Below are 20,214 nucleotides of genomic sequence, written 5' to 3'. Positions count from 1 at the left end.
TATATTAAAAATGTTTTAGTTGAGCTTGATATATAGGGACTGAAATATACCATATTGAGAATCTTTGAATAGCTCCAAAGCAGGATGAGAATCCTGGATACATGGCAGATGCATGTCAAAGGATGAGCAGCAAAACTGCCCACCTTTATTGGTCTGAGTCACGCTGTCCAGTACATGGATATATAAACATACCTGAAAATTTATCATAAAGCCATAAAATAATATGGAGCCAAAAAAGTACTTGGCGGGAAATGGTTGATGAGACAGTAAGGTAGGAAACTTGTGAAATGTGTAGAAAGAATGGGAATATAGGAGGATATTATAAAAGTGGATGGGGAATACTATAAAAGTGAATCTCTAGGGAGAAGATATTTAGAATTGCTGACACTTTTCGAGTAACAATTTCCCACTCCAAAATATCCCTCTCAAGACACCTTCAAAATATTTAGAATCCTGTTTTTAATTCTTTTGAGAAACTGACTAAAGGAGTAGTCAGTAACTTAAGTAACAACCCAAACCTCATTTCAGCTAGTAAATTAGTATGCCTAAATTATCCAACAAACTTCCTGACTTCAAAGTCCATATTTTTTCACCTCTGTACTACTCATATTTTGAGCAGCCTAATCTAGAAAACTGGTGAAAACATCCTATTAGCTGAATATTCTTGTATACGTGTCATGAGATATATATTTTATAAATTCTTTTCTAATTAAATAGCATCTCTCTAATAAAAATATAATAAAATGTAATTAGCCTATGTTAACTTTCATTAAGGTTGGCAATGCACATGAAAAGTCTTTCGTATTTGTAAAGCATCATACAAAAGAAAGGTTTTGTTCTGATCTTCAGTGGGCAGTTGTCATGGTCTTTGAGCTGAAAATACTAAGTCGACATATTCAACACAAACTTTAAAAATAGTCATTTACTATCTATTAACAGTGAGTTATTTTGTAATTAGTAACTGGAGGGCTGATGTTAAAGCATGGTGTGGTAGTAGTGAAAAGGGCATTGCACTGTGATTCAAGAGAAGTAAGTTCTAGCCCCGGGTTTTTCATGTGTTACTCAGGGAAAGTTATTCTTTGAAACCCACATTCCTCATTTCTGTAAATAGTGATGCAAAGATCTGATGAACTGGATATATGTAACCAGGACACTAAATAAGCATGATTCACAGAGTATAATCAAAACAAAATTTGAGTTTTTTGTTTTTCACCGTCCTAAGTAAATGTATTCAACAGAGGAAGGGTATTTTCCATATCTACCAGGGCTCTGACAACCCATGTCAGATTGCTTCCCATGTAGAATCACCCACTCAGGCTCCAACACTTTGTATTAAGCTGTCTTTTAGAGAGGATGCCCATCATGCTTCATTTAGGCTTCAATATCTCATGTTGGACAGCTGTCCCACACAGACACTTTCTACAATACGCATACGACTGACTCATTCTACCTGCCACTCCTTACTACATCTGCATCCTCGTCACCCTGCAGGCTTGACTACTTACTTAAACTGGTCCACTCCCCCATGTCGATCCCTCCTCAACTGGCTCATGCTCCCACATCTCAAGTCATGTTGCCACACAGGTTCTTCCCTTTATGTTCTTCAGACTGGATGATTTCAATAGATCTGCCTCGAATTTCAGCTTTCTTCTGCTCTCTCTGATCTGTGATAAGCCTATCTTGTAAACTTTTATCTCAGTTTTTGCATGTTTTAGTTTTAGAGTTCCATTTTTGTTTTGTTTTGCTTTCTGTGTTTTATAGATTCCCCATTAAGTCAATTTTATTATCATGTTATCATGAAGATTGTCTTTTTTATATTTTGGAAAACATCTCCAGAAAGGTTTACTGTCTAGGAAATGACCTTACTGATCTCAATTATCGCCATTTGGGAGGATTGTTTTCAAATAATACTTGTTTTTAAGAATCAATAAAGTAAATTTCAAACAAAATAATGATATTTGCAATTTTTAAGGTCCTCCTTTGCTTGACTTACTTAACACAGTTCACTTCTTAATCTTATAAAAATAAATCTGTGGTAATGTTTGTTATGTCAGTTTTACAGGGTATGAAAATCAAGTTGTTGAGAGCATGTAACTGGTCCAAAATCTCATAATGCAAAAGTTGTTAAGTTGGAATGCAAAGTCAGGCTTGTTTAAATTCAACGCCAAATGCTCCATCCATGATTTCATATTAGATAACGTACTAAGAACAGTCTCTCTGCTTTGACAGATTAAGTTAAAGCAGAATACCAAACAAAAAGTAGTGGTTGTGCTTCTAACACTTTCCCTACACTGTTATTTTTTCTGTTGAAGAGTGAAATGGAAGAAACTGAGAGAAGAGACAGATTCTAGATTTCTGAGTACTTGTGTGGAATGACCTTTTGCTTATGGAGTTAGGGATCTAGCAGTTTTCTTTACCGAAATGCCAATGATGTCTTTTTTTTTCTTCATCTTTGTTAGCACCCCAATCTACCTAACACCCACTGGCAGAGAGTTGAAAATTTTCTACATACAGCCTTGTAAATGACAGGATGATTTGGTACCATGGTAATTTCGATGTTTTTTCTTAGCTGAGTGACATGCCCTGTAAGTTGTGGCCTATAAGAAAGAGAATAGGCTCTTTTTGTGACTGAATACAATGTAACCATGTGATACTATTGATTTCTTTTTAGCTTTTGGAGATTTATGTATGAGAAGTAACATTTTCAAAAATGATTATGGAATAGGAGAAGTAGAATACATGCAAAGTTAAATGTTACTATATGTAAGTAGAATTAGTTTTACTAGTAATATCAAACTGTATATACTGCAGAATGGGTTTTGTGTTTCAGTATAGTTGAATTGGGAAACTATAGATTTATCCTAAAAGTGGAGCCATCTATTAAAATACTACTGAGTGGCCTTAAATGTCATTCTACTGTCCTTAATTCTATCTTCTTTTTATGACCGAATAGTATTACTATTTCTGATCCTTGCCTTACTCATCAGATTTAATTCTAAGAAAACTCTTAGTTATTTCTGAAATCAAATTGTAAGAAGTCTCTGGCTCTAACATTAACTTGAACAATCTAGAATATTTTTAAAAAATCATCTGAGGCTCTGAGTTTATTTCCCTTTCTTCCAAACTATCTACTGCGTGCATTTTCTATTGGGAAACATATCTAGTCAACTCAATTAAAAACTTAACACTCCCTATGCCTAGAGTGTTGCTTTTGCTAAATTCTGTTTAACTGATTATCTTTAATGGTCCTTTTTCACTCATCAGTTATAGAATGTCACCATTGTTTTATAGATAGCTGATTCCTTACTTAGTCTCTCTTTTTCCCAAGGAACTGATGCAGAAAGATCATAAATTCTTCCACCATGAGGAATTAATTGGCTAAGCAGTACATTACTCTAGAAAGCACACCTGTACAGCTCTGCTGCTGTTTGTCTGTAAGAATTATGACCACTGTAGTAGATAGGCAGTAGTGATTGTTGTTTCTGTTGTCATACTAGCTTTGAGACTTTAGATGAGCAAACGAACTTGCTTAAGTCTGTTGCCTCATGTGCAGGAAGTGAATATTAACAGCATTTACCTCTGTTCAGAATTTATTAAATTTGATGATTTGCGTAAAATGTTTAGCAAATATTGGGCACATTGAAAGTGTTTAATAAATGTTAGATAATAATATTGTTCTTTTATTGTTAATTATTATTTTACTATTATTATTATCTCAAGTTCCAAAGTTCCCTATATCCAAAGAATCCTCTGGGATATACCTTGAATTTACTAAAAATCTTCCATAATTTAAGATATTAAACTAAAACACCATGATGTAATAATTTTCTGAGCTTTAACATCATTTACTAAACTCCTGAATTTTTGCTATGGTGTAGATGTTTAATATTAGTTTAAAAGTATGTATGCAAAATTGTAGGTATTTAAACATATTTAATATATTTAAAGGAGATATTTGAATACATTATGATACAGCTAACTACAAACTCATTTACATAAAAGATGACAGATTTCTTTTTCTGAAATGTGCCAGAACTGGTTCTGCTTGAAAGCAGGGCTGACAGTGAAATGGTATCTGGAATTCTTCCAGCATTAAACACGTAAACATATGCAATTTCTATGCACAAATTAGCAACACTTCTCATTTTAGTGTATTCCAAGGTCAAACAGGCATTTTGATTATTTAGAGAGTTTTGAATGATGAATTATACGAATGCTTCAGGTCATGCTCTAATTATATCTCTATTATTTCCTGAAGAGCAGGAAGGTTTGTGCAGGTATGTGGAATTATAACAATATTAAAGTTAATAATAAGATGATATAAAAACATGTTTATGACAATAAATACATAAGTATGACAAATGGATAATTTTCTACACAATTTACCAAAACTACCATGAGAAGTAAAAATGTTGAATATTCCTATACCTGTTAAGGACATCGAATCCATAATTGAAAAATCACCTCCACCCCAAACAAAATAAACCCTTCAATGGCAAGATTGCCAGTTTCACTGATAAATCTTTCCAAACATTCAAGGAAGAAATAATGCTAATCTTACACATATTCAAACTTAGTTCATGAGACCAACAGAAGTTTGATACTAAAACTTAAAAAAGACATTATAAGAAATTATAATTAAATACACACTAACTCTTATAGACATAGATGGAAGAACCCTAAATAATAACAAATAGGATCTAACAGTATATAAAAAGGAAGATTAATTATGACCAAGAGCAGACAATTCCAGGAGTGTGAGTGGGATTTACCATTGGAAGATCAATCAGTATAATGCACCACATTTATAGGATAAAGAAGAGAAGCACATTATTTCTTGTAGATGCTGGAAATATATTTTGTTAAATTCATCACCCATATATGATAACTATCCTCAGTTAACTTGTAATAGAGAGAAACTACCTTAATCAGATGAAGGGTATCTATATCTACATTTACCTATCACACCTATTGCTAAATCTATCTATGTTTTATAAATTACAGATATTACAGTCAATAGCAAAATATTAATGCATGTCTTCTGAGGTTAGAATGAAATATTGTACTAGAAAATCACTGCCAGTCAATAGCACAAGGGGAAGAAATGGCATAAACATTGAAAATAAATGGTAAGACTTGTATTTATTCATAAATGACTTTTAAAAAATTCTATAAAGCAATTATCAGAATTTAGATGTAAATTTTGCAAATTCATCAAACTTAATGTCAACATACAAAATCAATTTTATTGCTATACATCAGTAAAAAAATTGAAATTAAATATGAAAATACCATTTATAATAGCATCAAAATTATTTGCCATAAAGACAAAAATCTCAAAAAGTGGAGTCATAGAAGATCTCTAAACTTAAAACTACAAAATATTTCTAAGAAAAATTAAACCTAAAATTGGAAATAGATACCTTGTTAACTGATTAAATAATTGTATGTTGAGATCTATATTGTATATTGTTAATATCCTTAAATTAATATACAGAGTGAATACAATCTAAGAAATATTTCAAGCCCTATTTAAATAGAAGCTGAAATACAACGCTACTACTCTAATCTGAGAAAACATAGAAAATTAGACAGTATTCTACATATTAAGCATATTAATTATGTAATTATTCTCTCCCCCAAAAGTAAAATATTTTAAGGCCAGATGTCATAGTCTAAAATTTAAGGACTGCAAAAGCCTAAAACTTATATATAAAGGCAATAGACTTAGAATAGGTAATGCAAATTTGAAGAACAAACACAGTATTGGAGGAATTATAGTACCATATTTCAAGGTTTACTTTAAAGCTTTGGTAACAGTGTATAATTAGTGCAAGCTTAGGCAAATTGAGAAATGGAAAAAATAAAGAAACACTCAACTATGTTCAATTAATTTATGGCAAAAGAGACAATGCAGTTAATTTAAGGAAAGAATGATCAGTTTAGCAAATTTGGCAGGAGCAAAATTGACAACTACCATACAATATACCAATATTAATTTTGTATATATCATGGATACAAACATGAAAGCTAAAACAACCAAGATTATAGATTATAGATATAAAATTTAAAGATTATAAATATTATGGAAGTTTACATAGGAGATATCTTTGTGATATTGTATAGTCCAAAATACATTATACAGGTCACAAAGAGTATTAGACATAAAAATTAATAAATTGGGCTTCATTAAAATTAAGAACTTCAGTTCATCAAAATACAGTCCTCAGAAGTAAATCGGCAAATCACAGACTGGGAGAAGATATTTCAAATTTATATATGAGAAAAGATTAATATCCAGAATATGTAAAGAAACACCACAAACAAAGAAGGAAAGAAAACGCATAATTTCCATATTACACACGTCTCTGGAAAATACACTTAACTAAAAAGAATCTCCAAATGGGCAATAAACTTATAAAATCAGTCTTAATACCATTATTCATTGGATAAATGAAAATGAAAACCACAACGAAATAGTACTACACATCCCAGAATGGATAAAAATTTAAAAGTTGACAGTTTTAAGTATTAGCAAGAATGTGAAGCCAGTGGAAGTCTTGTACTTTGAAGGAGGGATTGTAAACTGATTTTAAAAAGCACTTTCGGAAATCTCTTGGGCAGTACCTACTAAAACTAAGCATTTTCCTATTCCATGAGCTGGTAATTTCATTTCTATTTATATGCCAAAAAATAAATTTACACATTGGCTACAAAAGGCATGTAACTGTTCATAGCAGCTTTTCTCCTAATAGTACCAAACTATTAACAACTACTTGCTGTCAAAAGAAAAACTAAAATTGGAAACAACCCAAATGTCTGTGAAAAGAAGAATAGATGAATCAACTCTGGTATATGCATACAATGTTATCTTACAGAAAATTTTTTAAAATGCACTTTTATACACAATAACCTGCCTGAATCTCAGGGACAGTATGTTGACCAAAAGGAACCATATAAAATGAGTCTATCTTGCATTGTTCAAATTTAAATAAATTTCAAGAACAAGTCACTAATATATGATGACAGAAGTCAGAACAAAGGAGTCTGGCAGGTAGAAAAAATGAGGAAACATTCTGTAGTAGTGAACATATTTTATATCTTGATAGGTGTGTCTGATACACACGTCTGTGTGCGTTTACTTCAGATTCTACATTGTAATGCATATAAACACAAAATCAATAAAAATTAAAAAAACATTTATTAATTAAGGATATTTCTTACATTGCTTTAGATGAAAACATTAAATATGCAGTAGTCCATTTTTATCCATCTTAAATAAAAGTCAGCAATGCTGATTTGGAACAACTGCTTACGTAACTACGGATATTTGATTATAGAAGCTGGACTGCAAGGAAACTCCCTTCTTGGTTCTGTTACATTCCACCATGTTCAGAAGTTTCCTTTCTTGACTCCAAACCCAAATAAGGAATTCAATTCCTCTTTCTGTAGGAGTTTACAAGTCTCCTAGAATATTGGACAGTATATTGTCCAGGGACAAGCCGGAGGACATTTCCACTGTTAAGACCGTCTTGTTACTACTATGTTGTCTGCTCCTCCCCACTTTGAAAACTCTACTCCCTCCACACCTTACACTCTCATCTCCAATGGTCCCTCCTCCATATCCAGTGTTGCTCTTCTCTGGGAGGATAAACAGTGGATCTCCAATCAGCATCGGATCATCAGATTATATCTGATTCATAGCAAGTACAAATGCCTTTTATGTGTTTTTTTGTTGTTGTCTTTTTTTTTTTTTTGTACTTATTTTTACTTTGGTATGAACCAGAGTTGCCATCAAAGTCCCAATATGGGAGTTAAATGAACAAAACATACGTTTAAAAATCAGTATAGTATTTTGATGTAACCACTTGATACTTCTTTTCTATTGTTGAAATGGCTATCGTTATAAAGTATCTCTTAATGCCTTTGTGATATAATCTAAATTTCTACAAACTATATCAGTGTAACATGTTTTTTTTCCCCTCTATTACTGCAACTTTTGCCTTTCCTCTGAAAAACACTTATCTCTGAGAATAGAAGTCATTTAAGTAAAACATCCTTTTTAAGTTTAAAGTAGAAAAATATTATTTCTTTCAGGGTTTTTTTGTCTTTTAAAAATCATTTATTTGTTTTCTATTTTAACTCCTATGATGAAAATATTAAATAAACAATGGTAATAGTATAATAATCTCCCAGATTCACTAGTTATACCTCTGCATTATTCAATCTATTTCTTTTTCTCCTATTCTGTCTCTGGAACACTTGAAAGCAAAACCCTAACAATGTTTAGATTCACTCAAAACACTTTAGCATGTGCCTCTAACATGGAAACTTTTTTCTTCAATAGAATTATGCAAAGTAGCAAACAGTTATTATAACATTTATCTTTGACATATTGTAACACTTCAAGCTCTGTGAAATTTGTAGAGTAAACAGAAAGCCTGTACAAATTTTGTAATTCCTTGTCATCAAGCTCTACTGATTATTTAACAGGAAACCTTTCAGAGGACTAGAATTTTTTCTTATTAAGACCTTGTAGGCTAGATGAAATTGGAACATTCTCTAACACCATATACAAAAATAAAGTAAAAAAAAAAAGTAAAGACCTAAGTGTAAGGCTGGAAATCATGAAACTCCTAGAAGAAAACATAGGCAGAACACTCTGACATAAATTGTGGCAATAGTTTTAAAATCTGTCTCCTAAAGTAAAGGAAATAAAAACAAAAATAAGCAAATGGGACCTATTAAACTTAAAAGCTTTTCAATAGCAAAGGAAAACATCCACAAAACAAAAAGACAACCTGGGACTTCCCTGGTGGCGCAGTGGTTAAGAATCCGACTGCCAATGCAGGGGACATGGGTTCGATCCCTGGTCCAGGAAGATCCCACATGCCATGGAGCAACTAAGCCTGTGCGCCACAACTACTGAGCCTGCGCTCTAGAGCCCGCGAGCCACAAGTACTGAAGCCCACGCGCCTAGAGCCCGTGCTCTGAAACAAGAGAAGCCACTGCAGTGAGATGCCCACGCACCACAACGAAGAATAGCCCCCGCTCGCGCAGCTAGAGAAAGCCCACGTGCAGCAACGAAGATCCAACGACGAAGACCCGACACAGCCAAAAATAAATAAATAAATTTATAAAAAAAAAAAAGACAACCTACTGATTGTGAGAAAATATTTGCAAATGATATGACGAATAAGGTTAATATCCAACATCTATAAACAGCTTGTACAACTCAACATCACAAAACAAACAACCCAATTAAAAAATGGGCAGAAGACCTGAATAGACATTTTTGCAAAGATGACATACAGAGGGCCAACAGGCACCTGAAAATATGATCAACATCATTAACATAAGAGAAATGCAAATCAAAACCACAAGGAAATATCACCTCACACTTGTCAGAATGGCTATCATCAAAAAGAACACAAATAACAAATGTTGGCGAGGATGTGGAGAGGAGAGCCCTCGTATACTGTTGGTGGGCATGTAAATTGGTGTAGCCACTGTGGAAAACAGTATGAAGGTTTTTCAAAAAACTAAAACTAGAACTATGTGCTAGTTTATCATAATATCCAATTATCAGATCTTTTTACTACTCTCATCCTCTTGGTGTCTCTGAGGTTTCTTTCTATCCTTTAGACAGATCCGATACATTTGACTTATCATTTTGTCACACACTACCTGATGTTTCAATCCATCACATGCATTGCGATAAACATCACTAAGATACCTCCCTTTCTCTAAGACTTACCAGTGTCGCCCTGCTTGTAGTCATTGGCTTTGTCAATAGACATTATTTATAACATTGAGTACATTTTCTGATCATGAAAATTTACTTCTTCTGGAGTGAAAACAACACAATGTTGAAAAACAGAGAAAAAAATACAAGGAAAACCCAACAAAGAAATGCCCACCATTAACATTTTTCGGTGTGTTATTCCAATGTCTACTAATGGTACAGCTGTTGTTTTTGTTCCCTGTCCATACGGGTGCATTCTCACAGTCCTTTCAAACCTCAGAGAAAATCCCCATGCCTTCACTGACTTCCACAGGATTTTTTTTGAATTTTATTTATTTTTTATACAGCAGGTTCTTATTAGTTATCTATTTTATACATATTAGTGTGTATATGTCAATCCCAATCTCCCAATTCATCCCACGCCACCACCTCCATCACTTTCCCCCCTTGATGTCCATTCGTTTGTTCTCCACATCTGTGTCTCTTATTTCTGCCCTGCAAACCGGTTCATCTGTACCATTTTTCTAGGTTCCACATATATGCGTTAATATAAGATACTTGTTTTTCTCTTTCTGACTTTCACTCTGTATGACAGTCTCTAGATCCATCCACGTCTCTACAAATGACCCAATTTCGTTCCCTTTATGGCTGAGTAATATTCCATTGTATATATGTACCATATCTTCTTTATCCATTCATCTGTCGATGGACATTTAGGTTGCTTCCATGACCTGGCTATTGTAAATAGTGCTGTAATGAACATTGGGGTGCATATGTCTTTTTGAATTATGGTTTTCTCTGGGTATATGCCCAGTAGTGGGATTGCTGGGTCACATGGTAATTCTATTTTTAGCTTTTTAAGGAACCTCCGTACTGTTCTCCATAGTGGCTGTATCAATTTACATTCCCACCAACAGCGCAGGAGGGTTCCCTTTTCTCCACACCCTCTCCAGCATTTGTTGTTTGTGGATTTTCTGATGATGCCACAGGATTTTAACATAGCTAAACATATTGCATTTACCTTTTCTTTTTTTATTGCCAAAGTCTTGTGGGATTGTAAGGAGGTGTCATATCATTTAGTGCACAAAATACATGGGGGAACTGCTCCCTGGAACCTTCAGGCTCCCAGCACTGGACCACACTCTCACCTGTTTCTCCGTGCAGCCCTCAGGCTTGCTCCCTTCTCTCACTCCTTGGTAATTAGAGTCACTTCATTTTCCCACATGAATCCAAAAGCTATTTTCAACAAAAATGGTTCTTTCCCTAAAAAGGAATATTTATACTTGTCATAAGAGAATAACTTTGCATGGCCTCCATGACTTTATACAGATATATTATCCAAATAATCTGTAAAGAGAAAAGGTATGTCAGATGTGTGCCATCAGAAAGTAACTGAATACCCAAGTTAAAAACAATTAAGCAAAAAGGAAATATGTTGGCTTACACAAGTGGTCATCTGAGGGATGGTGGATTCCCCAAAGTGGGTAATCCTCGGTCCATTTCCCTGTAGTCCCCTTGGCTTTTTTTTCCATGTAGGAAGGTGACAGTGATAATTCAGATTTAACATCATCATGTTACTCTCACGAAAGCTGAGAAAACTTTCCTGAAGACTTACCAGTGATCTGAATTTTGACATATGCCAATTCTAAACTGATCACTAGTAAAAAAAAGAAAGGTGCAGATATCCTTAGGCTTGTCACTCAACCTCACAGTGTTGGGGAATCATGTCAACTTCTCATGGTGAATATGGGTTAAATAAAGGAGAGTATGAACACAGAACAAAATAGATATTCAGGTAGGAAGGAGAAAAGATGGACGCTCACTAGGTAAATTGTAATGCCCATAATATATACATATTTTCACATAAAATATTTTGGATTTTTTGTTTTGTTGGTTTTTGTCTTTGGCAAATATAGTATTAAATGTGTTCATATAATTAATTTTTAAAAATATGCTTACTTCAGAGCAGTAAATGCTTTAGATGAAATGAAGGATTGAAATTCCCTGCTAGTTTTACTTATTGCTTTTATTTCTTACCATTAATTTAGTTATCTAGGTTCACTTAAATTATAATAAAGTAAGTGTGAAAAAGTTATTCCACTTAAGCACCAATTAGTCTCTTTACTTGATTTACCATGATTATCTCCTCTCTTATAATGATCCCAATCAATCAATACATAGATATGAGTACCCAGAGGCTATATTTACTCAAAGGCATGCTGTCCATGTATGAGTGGTTTGCCTGATTCACACAGGGCCAATCAGCTTTGCTCTCTCAGAAATTTATGATTTGAACTGAAATGCTTTGCATCAAGGTACATTGCTTGCAATGTCCTAGAGAACATAGGTGAACTCTTGCTGTTAAGGTCCTTTAAGATTCCAAGTTTGCTGACATTTTCAAGTCTTTCTGGTTCAATGGTTTCTTGTTTTCTACCACTGTATGCTTTCAAAAGAATTCCTTTATTCTACAGAGCCAAAATCAATGCTTCTCACTTGAAATGAAAAACAACTTAATTCTAACAATGAGGAAAAGTAGGACTTTATAGGAGAAGAAATGGCAGGAAAATAAAACCATCAACATTAAATTTCCTCCCTTATTCATTTCCTGTATGGATTTGGATATCTATATGTGGCCATCAAATGATCACTTCAGAATGAATGGAAATGCTGAATTGACTAGAATCTTTAAAAGTACAGGTACTAAAAAAGTGTAAACTTATAACTTTATTAACTATCTTCCTTGATCATGGAGTGCTTCTTTGATATTGGACAACAAAACGACCATGTGTAAAAGAGTTTTAAAAAGGGAAAGCATGTTAATTTTACTTGAGCTGCATCATTTCTTACTTGACCTCTGATTTTTAAAACATTTTTGAAAATTGCTTCATGATAGTGTTTCCTTCTACTGCTTGATTTTTATATGAACAAGAAATTGGGTGCATGGAAACAAATATTTATATACTATAAGTTATGATGTAACTTTTAAGACAATGTACGTTTCTGTCCTATCCTTGATACTTATGTGGTGACATCTAAGTCAGATCTATTCAAGTGAAAATGTATCCTACCAATAAGGATCATTAGATGAAGGATTCCCTCACTGAAATATTGACAGTCTCAAGAAAAGTATTCAAAATATGTGAATCTTTTTTATAGACTTTATTTTTTAGAAAAGTTTTAGGTTCACAAAAAATGTTGGTAGGTACAGAGATTGCCCATACATTCCATGCTTGTACACATGCATAGACTCCCCATTATCAGCATCCCACACCACAGCGGCACATTTGTTAAAATTTATATGACACATTGTTATCACCCAAAGTCCATAGTTTACATTAGGTTTCGCTCCTGGTGTTGTACATTCTTTGAGTTTGGATAAATGTGTAATCCTCTGTGTTCTGCCTATTTACTCCCCTACAACTAATCTCTGGCAACCACTAATATCTTTATTATCTCCATAGTTTTGCCTTTTCCAGAATGTTATATAGTTGGAATACACAGTAGGTAGCCTTTTCATATAATAATATTTTACTTAATAATATCAATTTGAGCTTTCTCCATGTCTTTTCATGGCTTGATAGGTCATTTGTTCTTAGTGCTGAATATTATTCCACTGCTAGGACGTATCACAATGTATTTATGCATTCACCTTTTGAAGGTTGTCTTGGTTGCTTCATGTGTTGGCAATTATGAGTAAAACTGCTGCTATAAACATGCATATGTAGGTTTTTGTGTGAATTTAAATGTTCAGCTTAGCTCGTTTGGGTAAATATCAAGGAGTATGATCGCTGGATTGTATGTTAAGGGTATTTTTAGTTTGGTAAGAAATCCAAAACTGTCTTCCACAATGTCTGTACCATTTTGGATTTCTACCAGCAATGAATGAAATTTCTGTTTCTTCCCATCCTCATTAGCATTTAGTGTTGTCAGTATTCTGCATTTTGGTCATTCTAATAGGTGTAATGGTATGTCATTGTGGTCCTAATTTTTATTTTCCTGACAACATATTAGGTGAAGCAAATTTTCATCTGATTATTTGCCATCTGTCTTTATTATTTTGTCATATTCTTTGTTGAAATATCTGTTAAGATCTCTGACCCATTTTTAAATCTCTTTTTTTTCTTATTGTTGAGTTTTAAGTGTTCGTTGTATATTTTGCATAACTCCCCTTTATCAGATATATCTTTGCAAATACTTTCATCCAGTCTGTGGCTTGCCTTTTCCTTCTCTTGACAGTGCCTTTTGTAGAGCAAAAACTTTTACCTTTAATGCATTCAACCTTGTCAATTCTTTCTTTCACGGATTGTGTCTTTGGTGTTGTACCTAAGGAGTTATCACCATATCCAATGTCATCTAAGTGTTCTCCTATGTTATCTTCTAGGAGTTTACAGTTTTGTGTTTTACATTTAGGTCTGTGATCAATTTTGAGTTAATTTTTATGAAGGGTGTAAAGCCTGGGTCCAGATTTTTTTTTTTTTTTTTTTGCATGTGGATGTCCAGTTGCTCCAGCACCATTTGTTGAAAAAACTATCTTTGTTCCATTGTATTGCCTTTGCTCTTTTATTAAAGATCAGTGGACTATACTTATGTGGGTCTATTTTTGTAATATCTGTTCTGTTCCATTGATCTATTTGTCTATTTTTTCACCAACTCCATACTCTTTTTTACTTATAGTAAGTCTTGAAGTTAGGTAGTGTCTATCCTCCAACATTGTTCTTCTCCTTCAATATCATGTTGGCTATTCTGGGTCTTTTGCCTCTCCATATACATTCTTTAAAATTAGCTTGTTGATACCCATAAAATAACTTGCTGGGATTTTGACTGGGATTGCATCAAGTTGGGAAGAACTGACATCCAGACAATATTGAGGCATCCTGTCAAGGGACATGGAATGTCTCACCATTCATTTAGTTCTTCTCTGATCTTGTTCATCAGAGTTTTGCAGTTTTCCTCATATAGATCTTGTACATATTTTGTTAGATTTATATGTAAGTACTTCATTTGGGGGAGTGCTAATGTAAATGGTATTGTGTTTGTAATTTCAAATTTCACTTTTTCATTGCTGGTATATAGGAAAGTGATTGATTTTTGTATATTTATCTTATATCCTACAACTTTGCTATAATCACTTTTTAGTTCTAGGAGTTTTTATTTTCCCCCCGATTCTTTTAGATTTTCTATGTGGATAATCATGTTGTCTGTGAACACAGTTTTATTTCTTCTTCCAAATCTGCCTAATTTTTACTTCTTTTTCTTATTTCATTTGCTAGAACTTCTAGGACAATGCTGAAAAGAAGTGGTGAGAGGGGACATTCTTGTTTTGTAACCGATCTTAGTGGGAAAACTTCAAGTTTCTAATGATTAAGTATGATGTTAGCTGTAGGTTTTTTTGTCAATATTCTTCATTAAGTTAGAAAGTTTCCAGTCTATTCATACTTTACTGTTTTCATCATAAGTGGGTGTTGGCTTTTGTCAAATGGCTTTTTCTTGATCTATTGATATGATCGTGTGATTTTTCTTTTTTAGCTTGTTGATGTGATAGATTATAATACTGATTTTTGAATGTTGAGCCAGACTTGCATAATTTGGAGAAATCTCACTTTGTTGTGGTACATAAGTATTTTTTACATTGTTGAATTTGAACATAAATGGTCTGAATTCACCAATTAGATTATTGATATAGTTGCATTAATATCTACTATATTTATTACTTTTTTCTAGTTTTGCCTTATATCAATATTTTTATAGGTATTTCCATTTTTCAACATGTATAAATTTTGCAGGCTGTAGTGTATAATAACTATACAGAGAAAATTATCTGCCTGATCATGCATTGTATAGATTTTTTTTCATAAATATGATTTATTCTAAATAGAATTGTTATTAATAGCAAACAAACTATTTTTTGTTGTAGCTTAAGCCCATTTCCTCTTACTTTCTCAGTCTGGTGATGTGTTTATGGTTAATAAAAACAGATTACTTCTATTACTTCTTTTGATATCAGTTCTGTCACTTTGTTAGAAACGAAGAATAAATAAATAATCACATAGTCAATTCACTGCTTAAGTTGTGTCTTTGTATGTATCCATTTGTGCATATTCTAGAATAGTAATTAGGAGATAATATGGTACCTTATAAGCCTTTTTGGAGAGTGTATGTGTATATATATGTCTGGATCTAGATCTAGATCTCCATATTAATATACATATAGGCATGTGAATATGTATATATCTATCAATATACTACAGAGTATATCATGTGATAATATGCTATGAAATTCATAAATGCTTGAGGTATTTAGAAAGTGTCTCATGATTAAAGGAAGACTTCCTAGAGGTGAGTATTGTGTTAGGTTCAGAAATAATGCTATACACATACAGAAGAGAGGAAGATAGAGGAAAAAAAATAAGTTGAAGACGAGGGAGAGAAAATAGCCTAGCAATGAGCATCATATCCTATATTGTAGCACTAAATTTAGTGTATTTAAATCTTTTGCTGAATTCTTGGTTGTCTCATTTAATCATAGGACAGTCAAGAAGATGTATGCATCTTTAATAAGTCAGTCTGATTTTTACCCAATTTTACAGACAGTATGAGGATTATTCAAGTTGATATTTTTCTGTTAAAACAAAACATAGGATTATAGTTTTAAACATAGTTACCATACCTTAAAAATATGAACATTCTACAATTTTCTTTTAGACTTCAGTGCTCTCTATAACTTTATAGAGATCCCTCAAAATATCTACATGATTTTAGCAAGTTATTACTTCAACAAGCATCGTTTTGCATCAAAGGATTTTTTTCACATCTTTAAATAAAGTTTTATATTTTACTTATGTGGAAATGAGGGATTAGGAAGACGTGTTAAATTACACAGTGAGACAGCAGGAAGTGTTATGAGAATAACTATCAACATAGTCTTTCAAAAGAAATCATATGTTTTTACTGAAATTAAAAGCCTCTAAGCTCTATTAAATTTTTCATCTGATGTTTGTGGTCTTATATTGTTGTGTATTTATTTTAAAGGACAAGGGCTCTTGACTGAGAATGAACAATACTACCTTGTGGAGGATGTTAAATGTGCCAAAGTATTTCACTGTTCTTTTTTTCTGTCCTTTCTTTAAATATGTATCCCTGATAGTAAAAGAGACCAACAAATTTAAGTGGAAAATAGTAGCATGAAAAGGAGAAACAGCACTCTCTTTTGTAGTCATATGAAGCTTTAAGGAAGGAAACCAATGATTGTGTTGAATTTCAAAAACTTTCTAGTAAGTATGGATGCTGTTGTTCATTTTGCTAAACACCAGAAGATTTCTGAGGAATGGTGGAGTGTATGAATAGTATCTCTTTAATTGATCCAGCCTACACCTCTGCTGAAATTTTCTTTGTGTCACTTTAAAACTGAGGGAGCAAGTGACACTCTTGCTTTCAGTAAAATATCTCTGCAAATGGGTGAAGCCTATGTATGCCTTGCATAGTAATTGACAGCCATTTTCAGCCAGCATAAATAATCTATGCTAGGACTACCTATTTAGATTCCAATTTACTTTATGAACAGTTTTCACTGAGTCATCCATTGGAATGACAAGTTCCATCTACATGCTGTTATTTTGTTTAAACACTATGTACTCTTCAGGTTGGAACAAAGTTATTTTCATATTACCAATCAACAAATAATAAATCTTAATTTCAGCTCTAAATTATAAATTGAAAATCCATAAATTTTCTATTTTAAATGCTGTCTTTAACATTATTCCTAAGACAATCTTGAGACCATTGTTTCCTTGGTATTCCAGAATATCAATTTTGAAAGACTATTCAAGTGTTTATATAGAAAATTTATAGCTATGGTAATAGGAAATGTCAACCAACACTCCTAGAGGATTTCTTTCTTTTTTTTTAAATAAATTTATTTATTTATTTATTTTATTTATTTATTTTTGGCTGCGTTGGGTCTTCGTTGCCGCTCACAGGCTTTCTCTAGTTGGGGCAAGCTGGGGCTACTCTTTGTTGTGGTGTGCAGGCTTCTCATTGTGGTGGCTTCTCTTGTTGTGGAGCACGAGCTCTAGGCACATGGGCTTCAGTAGTTGTGGCACACGGGCTCAGTAGTTGTGGCTTGTGGGCTCTAGAGCGCAGGCTCAGTAGTTGTGGCGCACAGGATCAGTTGCTCCACGGCATGTGGGATCTTCCTGGACCAGGGCTTGAACCCGTGTCCCCTGCATTGGCAGGTGGATTCTTAGCCACTGCACCACCAGGGAAGCCCCCTAGAGAATTTCTACTCATATAATTTACCATAAGGAAAATCAGAGTAGACTTGGAAACAATAAAAACTTAAAGAATTTGCTGATACTTCAATTTTTTTAAATGTCATAAGATGAACAATTAATTTGATTTTTTTCCTTATTTTTGCTTTCATTGCAATGAGAAATTTAAAATTTTTTCTATTTTTTCCTTTCCTGAGTTATCTCGTGTATCTGATTAAATTGAAAACTCATTTGCTGATTTATACTCATTCATAAACTTCTTATAAAGCATAGTTATATCTTTTATGTTAATCTTAGATTGCTAATCTAACCAATGCGTATCTTTCCTTTCCTTGAAGTACTAATTATTATAACAAACAACTTATATAGGAATACTCCTTCTAAATACACCACTCCTGGTTTAAAAATACTTTAATAGGCCTTGTTGTACTATAGAAATCTTAATAAATCATGAGGGCAAGCTTGATCATAATGACTTATTTCTTGATTACCCCAAGGTATACTGGCTGAATTTTGACCACTTTTCCATACAAACACATTTGATTTCTGCAGTTAAAGGTCTATTTAGACTCCAAATCTTAGAACGTTATCACAGCTGACTTCCTGGATAATGTATTCATTTTCTTGACATAATGTGTGCAACATTCTGCTATTTCACTTTTTTCCTGTAGTTTCCTTAAAGCTTTCCCTTTGGGACAAGTGTGGTAAAGGAAGCTTTTTACCTTCAAACCTCACCTCTTCATGGCTAGTCTAGTGCTATCTCCTCAAGCAACAGTTTTATTGAAAGTAATGGGGTTCTCCTTCCCATGATTAAGTTTTGGGGCCCTGTCTAGAGTATGGTATTAAATATATAAGTCTGATGATTTTTTAGTAATAATTAAAAACATTCATACATATAAACAATGAGGATTGAAATATTTTTCTTCTTTAAAATATAATCAATTTCTGTTTTTGTAGAGATCAAGAGTGATACAAACCAAAAAAAAAAAAAGGTAATTGAAAGCAGAATATAACTATGTGCTTATATTAAAAATGGGTATTTCCAATGTTCAGAGAATTCATCCAACTCAAACTAAAAGATGCATCCTATCCTGGATAAGCAGAGAACATGTACATCATTTACATCCTCCCTCCTTCTTCACGTTTCCCTTTTCACTTCTCTTTCAACTTGTTTCTATTTCTAAAGAGAAGGTATGTATTCTTTTGCTTTAGAGTTTTTCCAAAGTACTTTGATTTTCAAAAAGTAAAGTAAATCTTGAGCCCTGTCATGTATTTGCTGCTCCATACAAACATTTATACATCTTTTCTTGACAGATTTCACTTAAGAGTAAACAGGGTGTGTTCGGTCAACAGAAGGGTTAATAAAATACAAAATCTACATTTTCGACCTGATCACTCATCTGTGCTCCAAAACTATATTTTTAGCTACAGCTGGAACATCTCTACTAAAATTTAGGATTTCTAAAACTGAACACACACACACACACACACACAGAGGTGCACACACTCTCAGAAACTCCTGAGTGCAGGAGTCAGTAGTCTAAGCGATGAAACCTGGCCTCATGTTAAACGGTGTAGGACAGGGATAGGTGGTACCCACCCTGGTGATTGCAGGCTGCAGGTCATTTCAGGCAGGCAAAATCACTGATGTGATGTAACACTTCTTGCCTAATGAATGGTCAAGTCCCAGATGTCTGACAACTCCACATGTCTTTCATTTCCTTCAGCGTGTGAGAGGAAAGGAATAATGTGTAATTTAGTAAAGTGAAAAGCTGACACAGAGCCATCAGATGTTCCAGCTCAGCCTCTTTGCCATAGAAAGCACCAGGTTGAGTTGGTTCTAACTTCCCCTGAGGTTACTGATTTTATGTTGCCAGACAGACTAGTGACCTCAGCTCAGTAAGGCAGGCTCTTCCTGCGCAGACAGAATAGCAACTCCTAACTTCTAGGTACACCTACTGTTGGACCAAATGGTTTATACACATGCTTTTAGTTTTCTTTTGAGGCTATAAAAATTAAGCCAAGGGTCATTGCCTGATAAATGCCAGGATTTGGATTCCAAATGTGACTCTCTGGTATTAATTTTTATAACGCTGGCACAAGTTAATGTGTATTAAAGAAACTAAAACCATTTATTAAAAGTGAAGCTGACGGCATGTTCTTTTACTGAGTAGCTAATGCAACCTATTGTCTAGGAGAGAG

This window comes from Eschrichtius robustus, chromosome 4 (genome assembly GCF_028021215.1).
Source record: "Eschrichtius robustus isolate mEscRob2 chromosome 4, mEscRob2.pri, whole genome shotgun sequence".
Lineage (NCBI taxonomy): Eukaryota > Metazoa > Chordata > Mammalia > Artiodactyla > Eschrichtiidae > Eschrichtius > Eschrichtius robustus.
Note: the sequence above shows the minus strand (reverse complement) of the source record.